Source organism: Arachis ipaensis, chromosome B10 (assembly GCF_059453495.1).
Source record: "Arachis ipaensis isolate K30076 ecotype BB chromosome B10, ASM5945349v1, whole genome shotgun sequence".
In the NCBI taxonomy this organism is placed as follows: domain Eukaryota; kingdom Viridiplantae; phylum Streptophyta; class Magnoliopsida; order Fabales; family Fabaceae; genus Arachis; species Arachis ipaensis.
In genome coordinates, this window is record NC_142435.1 from 122,933,277 (window position 1) to 122,959,575 (window position 26,299).

Consider the following 26,299-nt stretch of genomic DNA (forward strand, 5'->3'; position numbering starts at 1 on the left):
CCAGGATCCCCTTGGAGATCTCTCAATCGTTGTTACACACTCAAATCACCGATCATCGCTCACATTCAGAGGTTCAATTGCTAGATTTAGATTCAATTGAAGAAGTCCGAGATATAGCCACCCTTTGGCACCGAGCAATGCAACATAATATAGCTCAGCGATATAATCAAAAGGTCTATCTTCGATCATTTCAAAAAAATGACCTTGTACTCCGAAGAACCGAACAAGTAAGACAACCTTCATCTCATGAAAAATTAGCAGCTAAGTGGGAAGGTCCATTCCGAGTTATTGAAATACTTGGCCATGGAGCATGCTCTCTTCAACATTTAGATGGTATAGTCTTACCAAATACCTGGAATGTTTCCTCTTTAAAGCATTATTATAGCTAAAAGACAAGGGTATGTTTGTACTCTTTTTTCTACTCACAAAATTTTTTCCAAAAAAAATATTTTTTTTGGAAAGGTTTTAACGAGACATGCCTACCTGCACCTTTGTAACTAAAGGTCAAATAAATCTTATTACATTTCTAAATCCGACTTATGATTATCAACAATACATTATGACTCCTCTAGTTCTCAATCAAAATGATGAACATTCAAAAACAATAAAACTTTATCCATTAAGTGATACAATTTTAATTTGGTTTCCAAAATAACCAAGTCCTATTTACCAAAACATTGGTAATTATGAAACCAATCGGCAACTATGAGTTTTCTTTTTCCGAACAAATTCATTATCTCAAAATACATTAATCATCAAACCATTTTTTCCAATATGGTGAAAACGGCTTCAACGTCATCTATTACTTCAAATAAAAATTGAACGATCTATAAGCTTATATGTCATTTATATGATAACCAAAAACTCAAAATTTAAAAATAAGTTCAAACTTGTTTCCTACATCACTAACCTACAAATCAAATCCATTGAAAGATTACACTATGTGTGCCCCAATTCGGATAATAATATTCAACCACAAAAGAATTCAAACATAACAAAAGCAGAGTTCACTGATTACAATAATTCTTCTACAAAAGGATTTGATATAACTGTTACAAATCGGTTACGAAAAGCTCGGCTTATATGTTATAGGTCGGCAATTAGAATCACAATTAATTAGATCAAGACATTATGATCCTTAAAACTTCATTCCTATAAATTCGGTAACGGACAAATTATGGATACTTCGGACGACTATAAAAGAAAACAAGGAAACTCGTCTGAGGTATGTGAAATATTCCTTTTCCTTGAAAAATATCACACACAAGTACTGACTTAAGCATCGGAGTACCTTTTGCAGGTACCTCCCCTCCTTTGTTGTTTGTCCCACGCCGAAGTACTCCTTCTCTCAAGAATAAGCTCGAAGTGGAACATTCAGGAGCTCGGTGACAGAGTTCAATGTGGCCGAGCTATACATAAAAGTCAAGTAAGAACAATCGGCACCTACTATGGGGCCGAAAACAATATAAAACCCTTCCCTTTGTTCAGCCCTAATACCACCACCTTTATCTATGGCTGACGCACATCCACCTTCCCCGTCCGAGCTTTTCCGGATGGTGACCGAACTACAACAAGCCAATCAACGAATGGCAGAGGCAAACCAGCGCATGACAGAAGAAAATCAGAGAATGGCTGAGCAAATTGCCGAGTTGAATAATACTTGAATCGAAAATAATAATGGTTGTCACGGACAACTGGAAGATGAGGAGAACCAATCTGGCCCATCCCATGTTTCCGAAACTGTTCAGGCACAAGAAACTCGTCCTCCGCAAAATGAAGAGGCCCGACCAGAAGACGAGAATAAGGAGCCCGACAACTCTGTAGGACCATTCACGCCGGATGTGATGAACTTTGAACTGCCGCTGAGGTTTATCCTACCAATGACTCTAACTCCTTATGACGGGTTAGGAGACCCAAACAAATACCTCAAAAAATTCTGATCAATAATGATCGTTAACAGTGCTTCCGATCCTGTCTTATGTCGTTGCTTTTCTTCCTATTTAGACGGTCCTGCACTTGATTGGTTTTGTGCTTTGCCAGCAGGTTTTATTTCTCGGTTTCAGGAACTAGCCAAGCTCTTTGAGGATCATTTTGCTGGATCTGCTATCTACCTGCATGACTCGGATTATCTGAACACAATCAAGCAAGGCCATCATGAAATTTTGAAAGACTACATGACCCGTTTCACAAAGGTGGCCATGAGCATTCCAGACCTCCACCCTGAAGTCCACCTACATGCTCTCAAAAGCGGCCTTCGACCAGGCAAGTTCCAAGAGGCCATTGCAGTCGCCAAACTAAAGACTCTTGCTGAATTTCGTGAAAAAGCAAAAGGTCAAATCGATATCGAAGAACTCTGCCAAGCTCGGAAAGCGGACAAGTCGCAACTCAAAGAAGACGATAAAGCTCGGGACAACAAGAAGACCTTTAAAATTAACACCTCGATATGAATCATATACTCAGTATAACACCAAACAGGACGACATCATCAAGGAGATCTTAAACTCAATACTGATCAAACCACCACGCAAAGCCGGCACCTATCAAGATACCAAGAATATGGATAAATCAAGATATTACTCTTTTCATCAGAAACATGGGCATACCACTGATGAGTGTGTCATCGCTAAAGACCTTCTAGAGCGATTAGCTCGGCAAGGTCATTTAGACAAATACATCACTGGCCACATGCAAAGACGTGCGCCATTGTCCACTGACATTACCTCGGCGGGGCATCATTCCAAAGACAAAGTGCGAGCACCATCAAGTCACCACGACCAACCACGTGGGGTTATCAATTGTATTTCAGGCGGCTTTGCCGGTGGAGGACTAACAAGCTCGGTAAGGAAACGCTCCTACCGAGCTATGTTATCGGTTGCAGGAGACCTCGGTGATAACCACACGTCGTCCCAATTCCCGTAAGTGACATTTCAGGCTTCAGATCTTAACACAAATGCTTCAAACCTAGATGATCTTGTGGTCATCTCCATCCAGCTCGGAGACTTGTTGGTATGAAAAGTAATCCTAGATCCAGGAAGTAGTGCAGACGTCCTATGTTACTCAACCTTCCGTAAGATGAAACTCAGTGATAATATACTCCAGCCCAGCACGGGCGACCTAGTCGGCTTTTCAGGTGAACGTGTCCCAGTGATGGGATCTGTGTGGTTACAAACCACACTGGGTGAGCATCCCTTGTTTAAAACTTCTGATGTTCAGTTTCTGGTTATTGATTGTTTCAGTCTATATAACCTAATACTTGGCCGACCTTTTTTAAATAAGTTCGGTACTATAGTATCTTCAATTCATCTTTGTGTCAAGTTTTTCGTGCAGGATAACCTTATAACTACCATTCACAGCAACCATCGGGAAGCTTGCCAATGCTACAACATCAGCCTGAAACAATCAAGCCGAACTATAGGTGCCCATGTCAACAACGTCAGCAGCACCAACGAGCTCCCAGCACTAGTTGACATTGACCCAAGGGCCGAGTTAGCTGAAAGGCCTACGCCAACAGAAGACATGCAGAAAGTTTATTTTGATAATAATCAAGACAAATTCACTTATGTAGGTGCAACTCTCAGCTTGGAAGACAAACTCTCCCTAGAGAAGTTTCTGCAACAACACGCCAACCTCTTTGCGTGGACACCTGCTAATATGCCCGGAATTGACCCTTCGGTCATTTCCCACAGACTGGCATTAAATCCATCTACCCGACCTATAGCTCAGAAGAAGAGAAATCTGGGCATTGAAAAGAAACAGGCGTCCTTGGAGGAAACGAAGAAGCTCATTGACGCCAGCTTTATCAAAGAAGTTCGGTTCACAACATGGCTGGCGAATGTCGTAATGGTAAAAAAACACAACGGTAAATAGCGCATGTGTATTGATTTCACAGATCTCAACAAAGCATGCCCCAAGGATGCCTATCCCTTACCCTCTATTGACTCTTTAGTAGATAATGCTTCAGGATATAGGACTTTAAGTTTCATGGATGCATATTCTGGTTATAACCAGATTCTAATGCATTCTCCTGATCAAAATAAAACTGCATTCATCTCTACCTATGGAAATTATTGTTATAAGGTTATGCCTTTTGGACTTAAGAATGCAGGTGCCACGTATCAGCGTCTAATGGACAGAGTCTTCTCAAATCAAATCGGCAGAAACCTGGAAGTGTATGTCAATGATATGGTGGCTAAAACAAAGGTCGGCGATAATCATCTGGACGACCTCCTGGAGATCTTCAACCAAATCCGACAATACAACATCCGACTCAACCTTGAGAAATGTGCTTTTGGAGTACAGGGGGCAAATTTCTCGGATTTCTACTCACAAATCGAGGCATAGAAGCTAACCCAGAAAAATGCCGAGCAGTCTTGGACATGACGAGCCCACAAACGATTAAGGAGGTCCAACGCTTAACAGGGAGACTTGCTACCTTGTCTAGATTTTTACCATGTTTAGCCTCCAAATATTTTCATTTTTCAAACCTTAAAAAGGAAAAACAATTTTATGTGGACTCAGGAATGCAAAAAAGCTTTTTCTAGCATAAAAATGATAATTTCAAAGCCTCCTATTTTACAAAAACCCCTACAAGGGGAAGAGCTTTATTTATATTTATCTGTTACTAACTGGACAATAAGTTCTGTACTTGTAGCAGAAAGACAAAAGCAACAACAACCAATTAATTTTATCAGCAAATGCTTGCAAAATGCCTAGCTTCACTATCCGAAAATTGAGAAATAGCTCTAGCTTTGATCTTTTCAGCGCGACGTCTTCGGCCATATTTTTAGAGTGACAGCATCACGGTCAAAACAGATCAACCCCTCCGACAGGTGTTGCACAAGCCCGAACTTGCAGGCTGACTTATTAAATGGTCGGTCAAACTTTCAGAATTTGATATCAAATACCAGAGCAGGGGGCCGGTTAGATCCCAATACCTAGCAGACTTTATCGCCAAATTCACTAGCCCATGCCCAGAGATTCAGCTAACAGAGTGGACACTCTATGTGGACGAATCCTCAAATCTGAAAGGATGTGGTGCCGGGGTTCTGCTCGAAGACGGCCAAGGATTTGTGATCGAACAGTCTCTACATCTCTCTTTTAAAGCCAACAACAATCAGACTGAATACGAAGCCCTTATCGCCGGCCTCAAACTAGCAATAGAGTTAAATATCTCGGAAATCAAGGTATTCTGTGATTTATTGATAGTGGTACAGCAGGTAAACAATCTACTTCAAGTCAAAGATCCATTGTTGGGAAAATACCTTGATATTGTGAAAACATTGATTTCGAATTTTTCAAAATTTGACATCAATCATATACCCCAAGAAAGCAACCACCGAGCTGATATTTTATCAAAGCTCGCTAGTTCAGAAGCACCCACATCATCTTTTTATCGATCTATGTCTAATTTTGTCTCTTCATTAACAATTACCAAATATTCTTTCATACATGCTCAGCACGTTAGCCGACGATGCAATCAACAAAAATCTATTTTCATCAGGATCAATCAATTCCCTGACATATACTCTATCCTCAAACACTCCAAATATCAATTAAGCTCATGGAGCTTCTAACAATACAAATATCAACTTCCTGTCAAACACACTAACAAGGTCGGTCACACAATTTAAACATTCCTAAGGTTATCAACATAATATTAGGACATCCAAAAACATTTAGTCTATCAAACTAAACAAACAAAATGATCAATACATTACAACCAAACTATATTAGGCAAAATTCAAAAAATTCAAATCTCCATTTGTATTTAAAAGATTAGTTATTTGCCTCAGTCTCACCCTCCTCTTCTGGAGCCACCTCTTCATCATCAATAAGCATACCATTATGCACAAGCTTCGCCGGATCCATTGCACTAAAATCCTGCTCAGGTGCCAACAGTTTAGCTTGACTAACAGCTCTCTCAAATCCCTCTGCAAAGGCGTCAAGAATCTCAGTTTCCTTTTCTTTTTCCAAATTCCTCATTTTACCATTGGTCTCAATTAATTGATTTTAAACACTTTCAAAATCTTTTTCATATTTCATCAGCGACTGGGAACTTTTATCACAGCTATCCCTTAAAGTTTTTAGCTCCTCATCCTTCAAACAGATCTGTTCCTTCAGCTTGGATATCAACATCTTATTTTCAGCAAGATCACTCTTAAGAACTTCAAAATCCCTATTTCCCATCAAACTTCTATGCTTCTTCTCTTAACTCCGACCAATACTAGCCAACCGGAGTTCGAGTACCTAAAAGACAAAAAATTATTTTCTATACACACATATAAAAAAAAAAAGAACAGATCATATTGTTGTACCTGCATATACTGGTCAATTACAACATCACCAATATCTATAGCTAATTGCACATCTGACGGACGGTAACAACAGCAACTGGAAAATTCTTATCCCATATGGAAGTCTCGTCCCCAACGTCAGAAAAAGAATGCAACTTCTCCTGAGTCACACCCCAATTTGTAACTTCGTCCAGTGATATCCCCTTACCCACCCCATCTACTCCATCAATCACAGGGTACAGATCCGTTTTCCTCTCTTAAACTTAATCGGTTTCCTTTTAGGTTGATTGACCTCCCCTTCCAAATCAATTACGGGGTTCGAGGATGACCCCTCTTTATCCATATTTTGGCTCCTTAGTCGAGCCCTTAAAGCAGTTGCCGTAACGCCGGGATATTTCCCACCTGGAACATTAAAACCAAAATTAGAACGTCATAAGAGAAATTCCATTCCCATAACTAAAATCAAAATCACTTACCCATATACGTCACAACAGACTCTTTGTCTTCTTCCCACGGGAGAATATCATAAATCGAAATCAAACCTCCATTTTTAATGTGACTCAATAAAAATTCTATTATACATGTATCCCTACCACTAATAACATCAGGACCTAAAACATGAACATGCTGTGTTGAGTTAAGAAATTAATTAATAAAATTGATGATGACAAATATTTGATTAATGGGCTAATCACCCAATTAGTTTCGATTATTTTTTATGAGTGATGCAGGCTAAAAACAAGTGTTGCAGCAGCCCAACATCAAACAAAAGATATATACTAATGGGCTGAATGGTAAGTGAAAATAAAGACAAGCCCAAGTCATTCATCTCAAGCAAAAAGTCTTCCAAGAAGCAAGGCAAGGCACCAACGGGCTGAACTTGAGAAGAATCCGATCCAAGCCCGAATTGATTTTCAATTCCCTCCATCTTACCTTACTAGAAGCAACATTCCTCTCTTCTCTAATCAAGTCAAATCAAAGCTTCAGAAAAGTAAGAAAGAGAAAGAGAGAAAAAGCTTCTTCCCTAAGCTAGTAACCAAAGAAGCAAGAGAGAGAAAGTTTAAGCTTGAAGCACAGAAGCTAAAACAGAAAATTCAAACCAAATCAAGTTTAAGTTAAAGGTAATCCATCTCATCTTGCATGCATCAGATCTTCTTCTCTTCTTCCCAACTCTCTGCTATATCTGAAAATGGCATTCAAGGGAAAGTTGTTCTCTGCCCTATTCTGCTTCACATCTACGGTCACAAGTGATACTTGGGGACCAAGTAGTTTCTCAATGGCTAAGATCAAGTTGACCATGAGAAGATTTCTATGGTTACTGCTTTGTGGCTTTCGGTCAAGATGAAGGAGTCAGAAGCAAAGTTTCTACTCTAAGGTTTAATGTGAAAAAGTGAATCTGTGGGTTGGTGAAGCTCAAGGCTCAAGGTGTTGACCTTGGAAGCAGAACCAAGCAACATGCAAGGAGATAAAAGAAGCTTGCTGCTCATTCAGAAGGCAAGGAGAGAAAACCAGAGTGTGTGAACAGTGTTATGCTTAGAAGTTTCTCTACTTGGATAATGCTTTCTTTCAAAGAAGCATTCGGCCAATACTGAAGAACTGCATCTAAGGTTTGCGAATCTGGTTTTGCACATAGCAAAGAGGCTGCTGATGAAGTCAATCTCCTTCATGTTTTACTGATTGTAATGTACTTTTCTAAGTTTATCTTTCTGTAATTTCTTGAGAGAAAATGCATTGTGAGAAAGCTTAAGAAAAAGCCATGAGTGGAAAAAGGCTGAGAGATACACTTAAAAGAAAAGCCTAGAGTTATTTTTTTATTTCTTTAGGTTGGTTAAGTGTCTTGTATCTTGTACCTATAAGGTATCCCTTTCTTAGTTGGGTTAGCACTAAGAGGAATAGTTAGGTATTAGCATAGCCAACGTCAAGTTAGGTTAGAACTTGAGTGTGAAAGGATTGGGTCAATCCTGTGAAATTGGTGTATGTAATACTGTTAACTATAGTGAAATTCTTCCATAGTTGTGGAGGAGACTGGACGTAGGTTGCATAGCACAAGGCAACCGAACCAGGATACATGCTAGTGTTAGCTTTTCTCTTCTCTGCTGAGTTTTGTTTTCTGATATTCATGAGACAAAAATAAATTGTCTCATAAATTTCCGCTGCTGAGTTCAAACAGAACCTGAATTGAAAGTTCATTTTAAAAGGGTAATAACAACAACTTAAAAGGAAGCCATAGATTCAACCCCCCTTCTCTAAGCCTACTACAACCTTCAATTGGTATCAAGAGCTAAGGTCTCAAGAATCAAGCTTAATCGCTTGGAGCAAAGATCCAATGGCGAACAACTTGGGCACAACCACAGTTGCCTACACCCTCACTGAAGGCCAGTCAAACAACCGGCCACCTTTCTTCAACGGAAAGAACTACTCCTACTGGAAAGAAAGGATAAGGATTTTCATCCAATCCATTGACTACAACATATGGAAGATTGTTGTGAGCGGTCCCAAGATCCCAACAAAAACAAGTACTGATGGAGTGGTGACTCCAAAAGAAGAAGCTGAATGGAATAAAGATGATAAGAAGAAGATAGAGCTGAATGCCAAAGCAATCAACCTTCTTCACTGTGCTATCAGCTTTGATGAGTACCGGAAGGTGTCTAGATGCAAGACAGCCAAAGAAATCTAGGAAAAACTCCAGGTTACACACGAAGGCACCAAACAAGTAAAAGAAACGAGGATTGATATGCTGCGAAAAGAGTACGAGATGTTTAACATGAAGGATGGAGAAAGCATTGATGAAGCGTTTGAGAGATTCTCAATCATAATCAACAACCTTGATGCTATGGGTACAAACTATGCAGAACAAACCTTGGTGAGAAAACTCCTTAGAAGCCTCACAAAAGAATGGGAAACCACTGCCACTGTCCTAACCGAAAGTAACAACCTAAGTCCCATAACCTATGATGAGCTGAGAGGAAAACTCCTTGCCTATGAAGCCACACACACAAACACAGACTCAAAGAAAAAGGGAATAGCCCTCAAGTCACAAATAGAACCGAAAGAGAGTGAGTCTAGTGATGGTATTTCAGATGACGAGCTTTTGTTTTTTGCTAGGAGATTTAGAAGGATGATGAAGAACAAGGGCAAATACAAAGGTTCAAGTTCAAAGGAGCACAAGATCGACTTGAGCAAAGTGACGTGCCATCACTGCAAGGAGGCTGGACACTTCAAGCTAAACTGTCCAAAACTCAAAAAGGAGGACAAAGAAAAGAAGGAAAGGAAGAGAGTACTCATGGCAGCTTGGGAGGATCTTGAGAAAGACTCAAATGAAGAAGAAGAATCTGAAGGAGATGACAAAGACTGCTTCATGGCTGGAAACAACAATCTTGATGAGGTAAACTATTATGATTTGACCATTGATGACTTGCATGCTATTATTGATGATCTCACTTTAAACACATCAAAACTGCTTGATAAATACAATGAATGCAGATCTGAAAGAGATGTGTTAAGAGCTGAAAATGATTTTTTAAAAGAAAAGGTGAAGGAAACTGAATGTGCTTTGGACATCATTGAAGAAAACAGATTTCTAAAATCTGAACTTGAAAAATTAAAAGGAAAGCACATTATGGATCCTTCTCATGAGTTAATTGCTGAAAATAAAAGATTAAATGATATGATTAAAAGGCTGAATGGTGACTTAGCAAAATTTGCTCAAGGTTCTAGTAACTTGGACAAATTACTTGCAAGTCAAAGACCATTGTTTGAAAAATCTGGTTTAGGCTACATAGCCAAGGAAGATGTAGTTTCCAACACTTCCTCTATAAAATTTGTGGCTTCTTCATCAAATACCAAACCTATACCAAACAAATCAGGTATTCGATATGCTTCAACTTTTGAATAAAAATTTGATGAAGTATACAAGTGAAACTGAGCCTTCACCAAGAACTGATCTGAGTTCAAACCGGCCAGGTTTGGGTTATATTTCAAAAAATGAGGCTGCTTTCAAGAAACCATTTTTCTATAACAAAACCTCATTTTCGAAAAATCCAAAGAGTTTTAAAAATTCTGGTGAAAATATTTTTGCAAAGAGGAACAATTATAACAAAAATCAGTTTGTTAAAGGAAATGCGTCTCCTCCAAAAACCAGAAAATTTCAACCATTTAATCACTTCAAGCAATTTAACTCACCTAAGTTTCAGCGACACACATCAAAAAATCATTGTGTTAATTGCAAGAAAGTTGGTCACTCATATGAACAATGTTTTATTGAAAAGAGAGTTGTAGGAAACAAAGTCTACGATGTTGTTTGTGATTTCAATGCACTTGGGCAACCAAGATGGATTAACTTCAAAGGATCCAAATTAATTTGGATACCTAAGGCTACTTGAAACCCATCATGCAGATTTGCCTAGCATCCAAGAACAAAAAGGACATGTGGTACATGGATAGTGGATGTTCAAGGCACATGACTGGAAGGTCAACCGACTTCATCAAACTAAACAAGTATGATGGAGGTTTTGTGACCTTTGGAGATGATGGTAAAGGTAAAATCATTGCTGTTGGAAAATTAGGTAATGAGCAATTTACTTTCATTGATGATGTACTTTTGGTATGTGGTTTAAAGCACAATTTTTTGAGTATAAGTCAGTTGTGAGATTTAGGATATTTAGTTGTTTTCAAAAGGCTTGAATGCTGTGTTGTTAATGAAAAGACAAATGAAGTGATGTTTGTTGCCAAGCGTTTCAATAATATGTATGGACTTACTCTTGATGAACTAAAGGATCAAAATGTAGCTTGTCTTCACTCTAAAGAATCTGAAAAGTGGTTATGGCACAAGAGATTGGGCCATGCAAGTATGTTTCAAATAAACAAACTTGTAAAGAAAGAATTAGTAAGAGGTCTTCCTTTGATAAAGTTTGACAAAGACATCACTTGTGATGCTTGTCAAATGGGAAAACAAACAAAAAGATCTTTTAAACCAAAGGAAGACATCTCTACTAAAAGACCACTTGAGTTGCTACACATTGATTTATTTGGTCCAACAAGAACTCAAAGCCTAGGTGGTAAACATTATGGTTTAGTAATTGTGAATGACTACACTAGGTTTGGTTGGGTTTTATTTCTTGCACACAAAAATGAAGTATTTTCGGTCTTTGAACCTTTTTGCAAGAAAATTCAAAATGAAAAGGATTTGAAAATCTCCTCTATAAGAAGCGATCATGGAACTGAATTTGAAAATAATTTGTTTGAATCCTTTTGTGAGGAATTTGGAATATCTCACAACTTCTCTTGTCCAAGAACACCACAACAAAATGGTATTGTGGAAAGAAGAAATAGAAGCATACAAAAGATGACAAGAGCTATGCTTTGTGAGAGTAATGTTCCAAAATTTCTTTGGGCTGAAGCGGTTAACACGGCTTGCCACATTTTGAATAGAACAATCATAAGAAAATTTTTGAAGAAAACCCCTTATGAACTTTGGAAAGGCTACCCACCAAACTTAGATTACTTACGCATCTTTGGATGCAAATGTTTTGTCTTAAACAACAAAGAAAATTTGGGTAAATTTGATCCAAAGACTTATGAGTGTTTGTTTGTAGGATATTCTACAACTAGTAAAGCATATAGGGTTTATCATCAAGATGCTAGGATTATTGAGGAGTCCATACATGTTACATTTTGTGATACTAACTTGGTACAAAGCATTTTGGAATATTGTGATGCAGGAAATCAATCTCAAAAGGAAGATGAAGCTGCTCAAAATCATGAAAAAGAAAATTCTGGACAAGCTGAACCAGAAACTGCTAATGCTAAAAATTCAAGAGACAATTCCATTTTGTCTCATGAATCTGAAGGAAATCCTGCAGCCAGCAGCGTTCAGAATCCCTTAGTGACTGAATCTGCCTCCAAGTCCACCAGACCTCGTGAATGGAGATTCTTGAAGAATTATCCTGAGGAATTTTTCATTGGGGACGTATCTCATGGAGTGCAAACAAGGTCTTCCACTAGAAAGGCAAATGAAGGATCAAACATTGCCCTTCTTTCACAAATAGAGCCTCAAAACGTCAAGGAAGCACTTAGTGACCCTTCTTGGGTTAAAGCTATGGAGGATGAGCTTCTTGAGTTTAAAAAGAACTAAGTATGGACTTTGGTTCCAAGGCCAAGTGGAAAGAAAGTGACCGGCACCAAGTGGATTTTTCAGAACAAGTTGGGAGAAGATGGTAGCATTGCAAGAAACAAGGCAAGGCTAGTGGCACAAGGATATGACCAAGAAAAAGGAATAGACTTTGATGAATCCTTTGCCCCTGTTGCCCGAATAGAAGCCATAAGACTTCTCTTAGCTTATGCTGCATTTTGTGGTTTTAAATTATATCAAATGGATGTGAAATGTGCATTTTTGAATGGAGTAATAGATAGAGAAGTGTATGTAGAGCAGCCTCCTGGTTTTGAAAATAAAGATCATTTTGATTATGTTTTCAAATTATCTAAAGCTCTCTATGGTTTAAGACAAGCTCCTAGAGCTTGGTATGAGAGACTTAGCTCTTTTCTTTTGAAAAATGGTTTCAAAGAGGCACCACTAACACAACTCTATTTATTAAGAACTCTAATGATTCTTTTATTCTAGTCCAAATATATGTTGATGACATTATTTTTGGATCAGCTAATGAATCCCTTTGTTCTGAATTTGAAAAACTCATGACAAGTGAATTTGACATGAGTATGATGGGTGAACTTAATTTCTTCCTTGGGCTGCAAATTAAACAAACTAAAAAAGGTATTTTCATTCATCAAGAAAAGTATGCCAAGGAATTAGTTAAGAAATTTGGTATGGAAAATGCCAAACCCATGGGAACTCCCATGCATCCTAGTTCTAAATTAGATAAGGGAGAAACTGAGAAAGATGTTGATGAGACTAGGTATAGAGGAATGATTGGTTCTCTTATGTACTTAACTTCCTCTAGACCCGATATTGTGCAAAGTGTTGGATTATGTTCTAGGTTCCAATCCAAACCAAAAGAGTCACATCTTTCTGCAGTTAAGAGGATCATTAGATATGTTCATGGCACATCCAATTTCGGTCTTTGGTATCCTAAGATTGATGATTTTTCTGCAGTTGGTTATTGTGATGCAGATTTTGCTGGTGATAGAGTTGATAGAAGGAGCACTTCTGGTTTATGTTGCTTCCTTGGGAAGTCCTTAAATGTTTGGTCAAGTAAGAAGCAACCAACAGTGGCCTTATCCACTGCAGAGGCTGAGTATATAGCTGCTTCTTCTTGTTGTTCTCAGCTTTTATGGTTAAAAACACAGCTTGCTGATTACAAATTAAATGCTGAAAATATTCCCTTAATGTGTGATAATATGAGTGCCATTAATATTTCTAAAAATCCAGTTTTGCACTCTAGGACTAAGCATATTGAAGTGAAATTTCACTCAATAAGAGAACATGTCCAAAAGGGGGATATTAGTATTCAATTTGTTAAATCAGAGGAGCAATTAGCAGATATTTTTACAAAACCATTAGCTGAGGATAGATTCTGCGTGCTTAGGACTTGTCTAGGAATTTTGAGCTATGATTCTTTATTTGAAAAATGCTGATGTATTTGCTGGAGCTTTTTGTCTCATAAACAGGCATGAGATAATTCTGGGCAGGTGATGAACGTTTTCCTCAAGTCAGCGTGTTCTGGGCTTGTTTCAAGTGAAACTCAATCTGGGCCAACTTCAAAATTCAGATCAAGAGTGGTCCAAATGTGTTTCATTAAATCCATATCACCTCAAGGCCCAAATATGAATGTTACAATTCTTTGCTAAAATTTTTTTGGTTGACTTGTGTGTTTAATTTTGTTTAAGGGTTCTTTTAATATTTTTGTCCAAAAAGATTTTCAGTTTGATTTTTTTAATTTTAAGGATTTCGAAAATTTAAAATTTAAAATTTTCTTGTTTTTAAAATCAAATCAAATCTTTCTTTTATGAGGTCATGTTTTTTCAAGTCTTTTCAAATGGTGATGCAGTTGCATGGTTTTGGAAATTCACTTTTGGGTACGGTTACCAACACTCCCTCTCTTCCCTCCATAACTTCTCCTCACACTCTTCAGTTTCTTCCCACTCACTTTACTACTTCTCTTCCCTCAAAAGACTGAAACTAACCAAATGAGGAAGAAAACCATTGCTAAAAGGGCTCCTCGTGAAAAAGTTTACAAACTTCCCTCAAAACCTTCCACTCGCTCCCAAGACCGGACCTTTACTCCATCTCCTTCTCCTCTTACCTCTCCTCCTCGCTCTGTTCCCATGGCGCGAACCAAAACCACTCCAAGGTACCCTGCTCCTGCCAAGCCGACGGCACCACCTAAAATGACGCCCTCCAAACCAAGCTCTTCGAAACCTGGCTCACCCAAGGGGAAGCGTCCTGCAGTTGAAGAACCTGTTCCTGAGACAGCAAAACCTAAGTCAAGGTCTGTCCCTGTTCGATCACAAAGAGGTAACCCTCATCGCCCTCTCAAATCTGTTAGAGAACCAGACATTGATCCTTTTGCTCACAAATCACACTACATGACATCTCACTCAGACTTTAACCCCATCGTTTCAAATCTGCCATGAACCACGATTTTTATGAGGGATTTATTCAGTATCGTACTCTATGTCCATCTTTTCTGGCTGATTTACCTGATTTGAAAAAGAAAGGTTTTCCTTTTGTTAAAAATTTGGAATTTTTAGACTGGAATCACCTTTTCAAAATAAAAAAACCTGTATATCCTCAGTTGGTCAAAGAATTTTATGCAAACATGACTTACCATGAAGGAAGTGTGCATTCGTATGTTAAGGGCAGAGACATTATCTTGAATAATGAAACCATCAGTGACTCCTTGAAGTACACTGATGTTGGGCCGTGTGCTTATACATCTGTAAAGTGGGATGATGGGGTTGGTATCTCTTACCATGATGCTTTGGCTCACATTTGTGAACATGTTTCCCTAATTGATGGCATCACACCCACTCACAAAACCCTAGGATATGAACGTGCTCAGTTGCACCGAATTGTTAATCACATCTTGATTCCTCAAAGTGGTTCATATCAAAGGGTCTCTTACACGGACACACTTGTTTTGTATGCCCTAATCACTAAAACAGAAATCTCTTTTGCCTATTTGATGGCTAGATACATGTTTGATTCTGTTAGAAGTGTGAAAGATAAAGCACTACCTTATGGAATATTGTTAACTTGCATATTTGAGAATTTTGGTGTTGATCTGTCAAAATGAGGATTATGAAAACAGACATTCATACCTAAAAGGGGGTGGTTCAGTGAAACAGCAAAAAGGACCAACTAGATCTAAGAGAGTGGTTCTAGATGATGATGATGAAGAGTTCATTCCAGATGATTCTCCTCCTCCTTCCACCGAGGGTACTTCCATCTCCACTGGGAAGAAATCTGCTCTGCTGAATGTGGTCAAGGATGTCGCTCAAGAATTTGTTTCCCAATCAAATCACATGATTGCCATGAGCAAGGAACAAAGGAAGCTAGCTAGCAAGCATGAAAACTTCCTGAAGAAATCAAGGGATAGGGTGGCTGTGCTCATGACCTTCATTGATAACCTTCAAAATGATGAAGACATTGCCACTGATATAGAAGAGGAAGCTGCTTCAGAGGGGAATGGTTCTGATGCCTAGGATTTGTTTCATAAAAACTGCTACTGCTGCTCTCTTTTTGTCTCATGAATTCTGTTTATCTTGTTACCATTGAACTGTTTTTATTTTGGATGACTGTAATAACTCTAAATACTGCTGCACTTCTTTTAGTTTAGTTAGAACTTTGGACTGTGATCTAACCTTTTCTTGCAGGATTTGTACTGATGTTTTTTGTTGATCATGCTTATTATCCACCCTTGATGACAAAAGGGGGAGTAATAGCAAGCAAGCACTGGTAAATGTGTCTTAGGATTTTTTTTTGGGCATTTGCTGCAGCTACTAGTATGTCATTTGGGATTTTGTCTGATTGAAACTTGATTTTACATGCTGAATCCTTTTGCTGATGATATTAGCTTGATGTTGGGCTAATTATGTGATGTTGCTTATTTGATACCCTTTAGCCAAGATAAATGTGTATAGCTCTTTATTGTGCTTTCTTTAAGTGTAATATAAAACAGGAACAAAGAGGAAAGTATAAATCCAGGGGGAGCTAATCTTGAAAAGGAAAGGGGGAGCAACATAAAAGCAAATGACAATCAAAGGGAGTTTCTAAACCTTACTCAAATTCATTCCTTTTGATTATTGCTTAAATCATGTTTGTCATCAAGGGGGAGATTGTTGAGTTAAGAAATTAATTAATAAAATTGATGATGACAAACATTTGATTAATGGGCTAATCACCCAATTAATTTTGATTATTTTTTATGAGTGATGCAGGCTAAAAACAAGTGTTACAGCAGCCCAACATCAAACAAAAGATATATGCTAATGGGCTGAATGGTAAGTGAAAATAAAGACAAGCCCAAGTCATTCATCTCAAGCAAAAAGTCTTCCAAGAAGCAAGGCAAGGCACCAACGGGCTGAACTTGAGAAGAATCCGATCCAAGCCCGAATTGATTTTCAATTCCCTCCATCTTGCCTTACCAGAAGCAACGTTCCTCTCCTCTCTAATCAAGTCAAATCAAAGCTTCAGAAAAGTAAGAAAGAGAAAGAGAGAAAAAGCTTCTTCCCTAAGCTAGTAACCAAAGAAGCAAGAGAGAGAAAGTTTAAGCTTGAAGCACAGAAGCTAAAACAGAAAATCCAAACCAAATCAAGCTTAACTTAAAGGTAATCCATCTCATCTTGCATGCATCAGATCTTCTTCTCTTCTCCCCAACTCTCTGCTATATCCGAAAATGGCATTCAAGGGAAACTTGTTCTCTGCCCTATTCTGCTTCACATCTACGGTCACAAGTGATACTTGGGGACCAAGTAGTTTCTCAATGGCTAAGATCAAGTTGACCATGAGAAGATTTCTATGGTTACTGCTTTATGGCTTTCGGTCAAGATGAAGGATTCAGAAGCAAAGTTTCTACTCTAAGGTTTAATGTGAAAAAGTGAATCTGTGGGTTGGTGAAGCTCAAGGCTCAAGGTGTTGACCTTGGAAGCAGAACCAAGCAACATGCAAGGAGATAAAAGAAGCTTGCTGCTCATTCAGAAGGCAAGGAGAGAAAACCAGAGTGTGTGAACAGTGTTATGCTTAGAAGTTTCTCTACTTGGATAATGCTTTCTTTCAAAGAAGCATTCGGCCAATACTGAAGAACTGCATCTGAGGTTTGCGAATCTGGTTTTACACATAGCAAAGAGGCTGCTGATGAAGTCAATCTCCTTCATGTTTTACTGATTGTAATGTACTTTTCTAAGTTTATCTTTCTGTAATTTCTTGAGAGAAAAGGCATTGTGAGAAAGCTTAAGAAAAAGCCATGAGTGGAAAAAGGCTGAGAGATACACTTAAGAGAAAAGCCTAGAGTTATTTTCTGATTTCTTTAGGTTGGTTAAGTGTCTTGTATCTTGTACCTGTAAGGTATCCCTTTCTTAGTTGGGTTAGCACTAAGAGCAATAGTTAGGTATTAGCATAGCCAACGTCAAGTTAGGTTAGAACTTGAGTGTGAAAGGATTGGGTCAATCCTGTGAAATTGGTGTATGTAATACTGTTAACTATAGTGAAATTCTTCCATAGTTGTGGAGGAGACTAGACGTAAGTTGCATAGCACAAGGCAACCGAACCAGGATACATGCTGGTGTTAGCTTTTCTCTTTCTGCTGAGTTCTGTTTTCTGATATTCATGAGACAAAAATAAATTGTCTCATAAATTTCCGCTGCTGAGTTCAAACAGAACCTGAATTGAAAGTTCATTTTAAAAGGGTAATAACAGCAACTTAAAAGGAAGGCATAGATTCAACCCCCTTCTCTAAGCCTACTACAACCTTCAGGCTGGGAACACTAATACAAAGGGAACTTCTCACATAAATGCTCATCTAGGTAAAATGGATATTCTTCCTCCACATTTTTCACTTTCAAAAACATTTTTTTGAAATCTTTGAATGAAGACTTATATAACTTAAAAATACCCATATCTGGAGAACTGTTAAGGTTCACCCAAACACCTTTCCACACCCCCTTAGCTTGGAACAACGAAAAAAACAAACTCAAACTTGGTTCCAACTCCAAAAACTCCATCAAATTTTCGAAACATCTCAAAAATGCCCATCCATTCAGATGAAGCTACGAGGGGGCGCAGTTCAATTGCCACAACATGGAACACTCAAACTCTGTAAAAGGCAATTTTACATACAACTCTTGCAACAAACAACTGTAAATATAAAAATACTCAAAATTATTTTTACGGTGAAAAACTCTTTCAGACCTCAAACATGGCAACAACAACAGGTTAATACCAGAACCTACCCTGGTTACCTTATGTTTATCAATTTCATTTATGCTATCCTCATCAACAAATAACAAACCATGAATTTTTACATCCTCCCCCACCCGATCATACGAACCATCATTTTTCTTTTGTGCCTCACTCATTTTTTTCACACCCATTACTCAAAGAACGAAAAGAATTTCAAAAACAATGACTTGCACTAACCTCTTTTACTCATGCTTTAATACCTTCCGAAACAGTTGAGTTCCACCTTTTGTTTTTATGAACACAGTTGTGATTCCAAAATGTATTAATTCCAACTAAGTTTATTAAATTCTTGAAACCATACTTTCAATCTTTACCATTCATTCAATCTAACGGCATCTACGACATGGGAAACATAACCAACGTCAACTCAATAAGCACACACCTCGTTAAATGATTTTTTATTCTCTCTCCAAACTTTTTGCATTCTAGTTTTTACTCTTAAATTTGTATTTTTTATTTTAAAAAAATAGTTTTAATAAACAAGTTTGAGCTGGGGGCTCCACAGTATACAAGCCGACCTATATTTAAGCTCAACCTGCTTCATTAAAACTTCATCAGGCTCAGCTTAGGGGCTATGATATAACCGTTACAAATCGGTTACGAAAAGCTCGGCTTATACGTTATAGGTCGACAATTAGAATCACAATTAATCAGATCAAAACGTTATGATCCTCAAAACGTCATTCCTATAAATTCGGTAATGGACAAATTATGGATACCTCGGATGACTATAAAAGAAAACAAGGAAACTCGTCTGAGGTATGTGAAATATTCTTTTTCCTTGAAAAATATCACACACAAGTACTGACTTAAGCATCGGAGTGCCTTTTGCAGGTACCTCCCCTCCTTTGTTGTTTGTCCCACGCCGAAGTACTCCTTCTCTCAAGAATAAGCTCGGAGTTGAACATTCAGGAGCTCGGTGACAGAGTTCAACATGGCCGAGCTATACCTAAAAGTCAAGTAAGAACATGATTCTATTCCCAAAAAAATATAAAATCAAAATGCATACCCTTAAACACAACTTTGGTCGGATCCATAGCAGAAAAATCTTGCTCAGGGGCTAAAAACTTGGCTTGAGTAATCACCCATTCAAAACTTTTAGCAACGGCATCCAAGATTTCAGTCTCTTTACCTTTTTTCCAAATTCTTCATTTTCACAGTAGTCTCTATCATCTGATTCTTCATACTTTCAATATCATTCTCCTTTTTCTTTAACAGCTCCGCATCCTTCTCACGAGCATCATTCATTGTCCTCAACTCCTCATCCTTACTAACGAGTTTTCCCTTCAACTCTTCTATTAATTTCTTATCTAAAGAAATTTCCTCCTTCAACTCTTTAAAATCTTTGTTTTCCATCATCTTTTTATGTTTATTCTCCTGACTCCGACTAATGCTTGCCAAGCGCAAGCTGAGAACCTTGATATAGAAGAGGTACCCCTTTTCAACAACAAGAAATTATCAAGTATTAAAACACAACTCATTCATATACATACCTGAATATATTGATCAACAGAAATATGACCTGCTTTAGCACTTCATCGGCTACCACGATAAAAGGGAAACTTCTATCCCAAACTGACGCACCATCACCCACATCTGAGAACAAGTGCAACTTTTCTTGGTTCCTAACAAAAGCAATCAATTCTGGGAAAGGAATCTCTTTTCCGATTTCCTCAACACCATCATCCCTAACAACCAGTTCTGTTTTTCTCTTTTTGAAAATCATAGGTTTTCTTTTTTAGGTTGGTTGATTAACTTCACCTTTCCCAACTCCCTCACAGGATCAGCGAGGATACCTCTATTTCAATATTCTTGCTTTTCAGCCGAGCTATCAAGCTTGCCGCAGTCACACTGGGGTATTTACCAACTGCAACAAATAGACAAACATATTTTAACAAAATCAAACAACAATCGACAACTTTCATACAAATACAACATGTTTGAAACTCTTACTGATGAGCGGATAATTTATACGCTTTTTTGCATTGTTTTTACATAGTTTTTAGTATGATTTAGTTAGTTTTTAATATATTTTTATTAGTTTTTAAATAAAAATCACATTTCTGGACTTTACTATGAGTTTGTGTGTTTTTCTGTGATTTCAGGTATTTTCTGGCTGAAATTGAGGGACTTGAGCAAAAATCAGATTCAGAGGCTGAAGAAGGACTGCAGATGCTGTTGGATTCTGACCTCCCTGCACTCAAAGTGGATTTTCTAGAGCTACAGAAGTTCAAATGGCGTGCTCTCAATTGCATTGAAAAGTAGACATCCAGGGCTTTCAAGCAATATATAATAGTTCATACTTTTTCCGAGTTTAGACGACGCAAACTGGCGTTGAACGCCAGCTCTCTGCCCTATTCTGGAGTTAAACGCCAGAAACAGGTTGCAAAGCAGAGTTAAACGCCAGAAACAGGTTACAAACTGGCGTTCAACTCCAAGGAAGACCTCTACACGTGAAAGCTTCAATGCTCAGCTCAAGCACACACCAAGTGAGCCCAGAAGTGGATTTCTGCATCATTTACTTATTTCTGTAACCCTAGTAACTAGTTTAGTATAAATAGAACTTTTTACTATTGTGTTAGGGATCTTTGGATCATTTTTAGATCTCTGGAACACATTATGTAACTTTTACGTTCTGAGACCTCCATGGGAGGCTGGCCACTCGGTCATGTCTACCCTATTTTCACTTATGTATTTTCAACGGTAGAGTTTCTGCACACCATAGATTAAGGTGTGGAGCTCTGCTGTTCCTCATGAATTAATGCAAAGTACTATTGTTTTTCTATTCAATTCAAGCCTATTTCTTCTCTAAGATATTCATTCGCACACAAGAACATGATGAATGTGATGATTATGTGACGCTCATCATCATTCTCACTTATGAACACGTGCCTGACAAACACTTCCGTTCTACATGAAAGCAAGCTTGAATGCATATCTCTTAGCCTCCTGATCTACGATCAGAGTCTTCGTGGTATAGGCTAGAATTATTGGCGGCCATTCTTGAGATCCGGAAAGTCTAAACCTTGTCTGTGGTATTCCGAGTAGGATCTGGGAAGGGATGGCTGTGACGAGCTTCAAACTCGCGAGTGCTGGGCGTAGTGACAGACGCAAAAGGATTACTGAATCCTATTCCAGTATGATCGAGAACCGACAGATGATTAGCCGTGCGGTGACAGCGCATTTTGGACCATTTTCACTGAGAGGACGGGATGTAGCCATTGACAACGGTGATGCCCAACATACAGCTTGCCATGGAAGGGAGTATGAATGATTGGATGAAAGCAGTAGGAAAGCGGAGATTCAGAAGGAACTAAGCATCTCTATACGCTTATCTGAAATTCTCACTAATGAATTACATAAGTATCTCTATCTTTATTTTACGTTTTATTTATCTTTTAATTATTAAAACTCTATAACCATTTGAATCCGCCTGACTGAGATTTACAAGGTGACCATAGCTTGCTTCAAGCCGACAATCTCCGTGGGATCGACCCTTACTCACGTAAGGTTTATTACTTGGATGACCCAGTGCACTTGCTGGTTAGTTGTGCGAAGTTGTGACAAAGAATTAAGATTATGAACGTGCGTATTAAGTCTTTAGCGCCGCTACCAAGGAATGAACGATCACGATTTCGTGCACCAAGTTTTTGGCGCCGTTGCCGGGGATTGTTCGAGTTTGGACAACTGACGGTTCATCTTGTTGCTCAGATTAGGTAATTTTATTTTATTTTTAAGCTTTTTATTTCTTATTTTCGAAAATAATATAAAAAAAATTTCTTCTTTTTCGTTTTTCCCAAAATAATTTTCGAAAAAACCAAAAACATCATATAAAATCATAAAAACCAAAAATTTTATGTTTCTTGTTTGAGTCTAGTGTCAATTTTTAAGTTTGGTGTCAATTGCATCTTTTTAATTTTTCTTAAAATTTTTGAAAATTCATGCATGTGTTCTTCATGATCTTCAAGTTGTTCTTGATGATTTTCTATGTTTGATCTTTAATTTTTCTTGTTTTGTGTCTTTTCTTGTTTTTCATATGCATTTTTAATTTGTCAGTGTCTAAAGTTTGAAAATTTCTAAGTTTGGTGTCTTGCATGTTTTTCTTTTCTTTAAAATTTTCAAAAATAAGTCTTGATGTTCATCTTGATCTTCAAAGTGTTCTTGGTGTTCATCTTGACATTCAAAGTATTCTTGCATGCATTAGTTATTTTGATTCATAATTTCTATATTTTGTGTCAATTTTGTGTTTTTCTCTCTCCTCATTAAAAATTCAAAAATAAAAAAATATCTTTCCCTTATTCTTCTCATAAATTTCGAAAATTTGAATTGATTGTCATAAAGTTTTAAAATTCAATTGTTTCTTATTAGTCAAGTCAATTTTCAATTTAAAAAATCTATCTTTTTCAAATCTTTTTCAAAAATCAAATCTTTTTCATTTTTTTCAATATTTTCGAAAATTTTAAATTTTGATTTTCAAAATCTTTTTTCTTATCTTTATTTCATATTTTCGAAAATCTCACTAATATTTAATGTTTTAATTCAAAAATTTTTCAAGTTATTACTTGCCTATTAAGAAAGGTTCAATCTTTAAATTCTAGAATCATATCTTTTAATTTCTTATTAGTCAAGTAATCAACTTTAATTTCAAAAATCAAATCTTTTTAAATTTCTTTTCAAATTTTTTTCAAACTAAATTTTCAATCATATCTTTTTCAAAATCCTTTCTAACTTCTTATCTTTTCAAAAATTGATTTTCAAATCTTTTTCAATTAACTACTTGACTTTTTGTTTGATTTTAAAAGTTTTCTATTTCAATCGTATCTTTTTCAAAACTCCTAACTACTTTTCTCTCTCCAATTTTCGAAAATCACTAACCTTTTTTTTAATTCTTTTTAATTAACTAATTATTTTAAATTTTAATTTTATTTTATTTCTTTTTATATTTTCGAATTCTAATTAATTAATTTAATAAAAACAAAAATATTTTCCTTTTATTTTAATTTGAAATTCGAATTCTTCATCTTCTCTCTTCTCCATTATACTCTCCTATTCTTCTCCTCTTCTACTCACATAAAGGAATCTTTATACTGTGACATAGAGGATTCCTCTTCTTTATGTTCTCTTCTTTTTCATATGAGCAGGAACAGGGATAAAGACATTCTTATTGAAGTTGATCCTGAACCTGAAAGGACTCTAAAGAGGAAACTAAGAGAAGCTAAGGCACAACCCTCTGGAGAGGACCTGACAGAAATTTTTGAAAAAGAAGGAGACATGGCCGAACCCAACAACAATGCAAGGAAGATGCTTGGTGACTTTACTGCACCAAATTCTAACTTACATGGAAGAAGCATCTCAATCCCTGCCATTGGAGCAAACAATTTTGAGCTAAAGCCTCAATTAGTTTCTCTGATGCAACAGAATTGCAAGTTTCATGGACTTCCATCTGAAGATCCTTTTCAGTTCTTAACTGAATTCTTGTAGATCTGTGATACTGTTAAGACCAATGGGGTTGATCCCGAGGTCTACAGGCTTATGCTTTTCCCATTTGCTGTAAGAGACAGAGCTAGAATATGGTTGGACTCTCAACCTAAAGATAGCCTGAACTCTTGGGATAAGCTGGTCACGGCTTTCTTAGCCAAGTTCTTTCCTCCTCAAAAGCTTAGCAAGCTTAGAGTGGATGTTCAAACCTTCAAATCGAAAGAAGGTGAATCCTTCTATGAAGCTTGGGAGAGATACAAGCAACTGACCAAAAAGTGTCCTTCTGACATGCTTTCAGAATGGACCATCCTGGATATATTCCATGATGGTCTGTCTGAATTAGCTAAGATGTCATTGGACCATTCTGCAGGTGGATCCATTCACCTAAAGAAAACACCTGCAGAAGCTCAGGAACTCATTAACATGGTTGCAAATAACCAGTTCATGTACACTTCTGAAAGGAATCCTGTGAGTAATGGGACGCCTCAGAGGAAGAGAGTTCTTGAAATTGATACTCTGAATGCCATATTGGCTCAGAACAAAATATTGACTCAGCAAGTCAATATGATTTCTCAGAGTCTGAATGGATTGCAAGCTGCATCCAACAGTACTAAAGAGGTATCTTCTGAATAAGAAGCTTATGATCCTGAGAACCCTGCAATAGCAGAGGTGAATTACATGGGTGAACCCTATGGAAACACCTATAATCCCTCATGGAGAAATCATCCAAATTTCTCATGAAAGGATCAACAAAAGCCTCAACCAGGCTTTAATAATGGTGGAAGAAACAGGTTTAGCAATAGCAAGCCTTTTCCATCATCCACTCAGCAACAGACAGAGAATTCTGAGCAGAATCCATCTAGCTTAGCAAATATAGTCTCTGATCTATCTAAGGCCACTTTTAAGTTTCATGAATGAAATAAGGTCCTCCATTAGAAATTTGGAGGCACAAGTAGGCCAGCTGAGTAAAAGAGTCACTGAAACCCCTCCTAGTACTCTCCCAAGCAATACAGAAGAAAATCCAAAAAGAGAGTGCAAGGCCATTACCTTACTTGGTGTGGCCAAACCCAGAGAGGAGGAGGAGGACGTGAATCCTAGTGAGGAAGACCTCCTGGGACGTTTAGTGACCAATAAGGAGTTTCCCTTTGAGGAACCAAATGAATCTGAGGCTCATACAGAGACCATAGAGATTCCATTTAACCTGCTTCTGCCCTTCATGAGCTCTGATGAGTATTCTTCCTCTGAAGAGGATGAAGACATTAATGAAGAGCAAGTTGCTAAGTACCTTGGTGCAATCATGAAGCTGAATACCAAATTATTTGGTAATGAGACTTGGGAAGATGAACCTCCCTTGCTCACCAATGAACTAAATGCATTGGATAGGCAAAAATTACCTCAAAAGAAATAGGATCCTGGTAAATTCTTAATTCCCTGTAACATAGGAACCATGACCGTTGAGAAGGCTCTGTGTGACATGGGGTCAGGCATTAACCTTATGCCACTCTCTGTAATGGAAAAACTTGGGATCTTTGAGGTGCAAGCTGCCAGAATCTCATTAGAGCTGGCAGACAACTCAAGAAAATAGGCTTATGGACTAGTAGAGGATGTGTTAGTAAAGGTTGAAGGCCTTTACATCCCTGCTGATTTCATAATCCTAGACACTGGGAAGGATGAGGATGAATCCATCATCCTTGGAAGACCCTTCCTAGCCACAGCAAGAGCTGTGATTGATGTAGACAGAGGAGAGTTGGTCCTTCAACTGAATGAGGACTACCTTGTATTTAAGACTCAAGGATCTCCTTCTGTAACCATGGAGAGGAAGTATGAAAAGCTTCTCTCACTGCAGAGTCAACCAAAGCCCCCACAGTCAAACTCTAAATTTGGTGTTGGGAGGGCACAACCAAACTCTAAGTTTGGTGTTGAACCCCCACATTCAAACTCTAAGTTTGGTGTTGGGAGGTTCCAACAATGCTCTGAACATCTGTGAGGCTCCATGAGAGCTCACTGTCAAGCTATTGACATTAAAGAAGCGCTTGTTGGGAGGTAACCCAATGTTATTTAATTATATCTATTTTATTTTTATTGTTATTTCGTGTTTTATTAGGTTGATGAT

At 37.7% G+C, this 26,299-nt stretch overlaps 1 non-coding gene and 1 pseudogene across 1 annotated transcript; one reads left to right on the forward strand and one right to left on the reverse strand.

The window, feature by feature from the left end:
• The first annotated feature begins 14,435 nt into the window (after window positions 1–14,435).
• LOC148581561 (uncharacterized) lies at window positions 14,436–15,953 on the forward strand (annotated as a pseudogene).
• Window positions 15,954–24,372: 8,419 nt separating this feature from the next.
• LOC148581562 (small nucleolar RNA R71) lies at window positions 24,373–24,480 on the reverse strand. Its single transcript, XR_015899051.1, has one exon. It is a non-coding gene; the product is annotated as a small nucleolar RNA R71 (small nucleolar RNA).
• Between the last annotated feature and the right edge of the window lie 1,819 nt (window positions 24,481–26,299).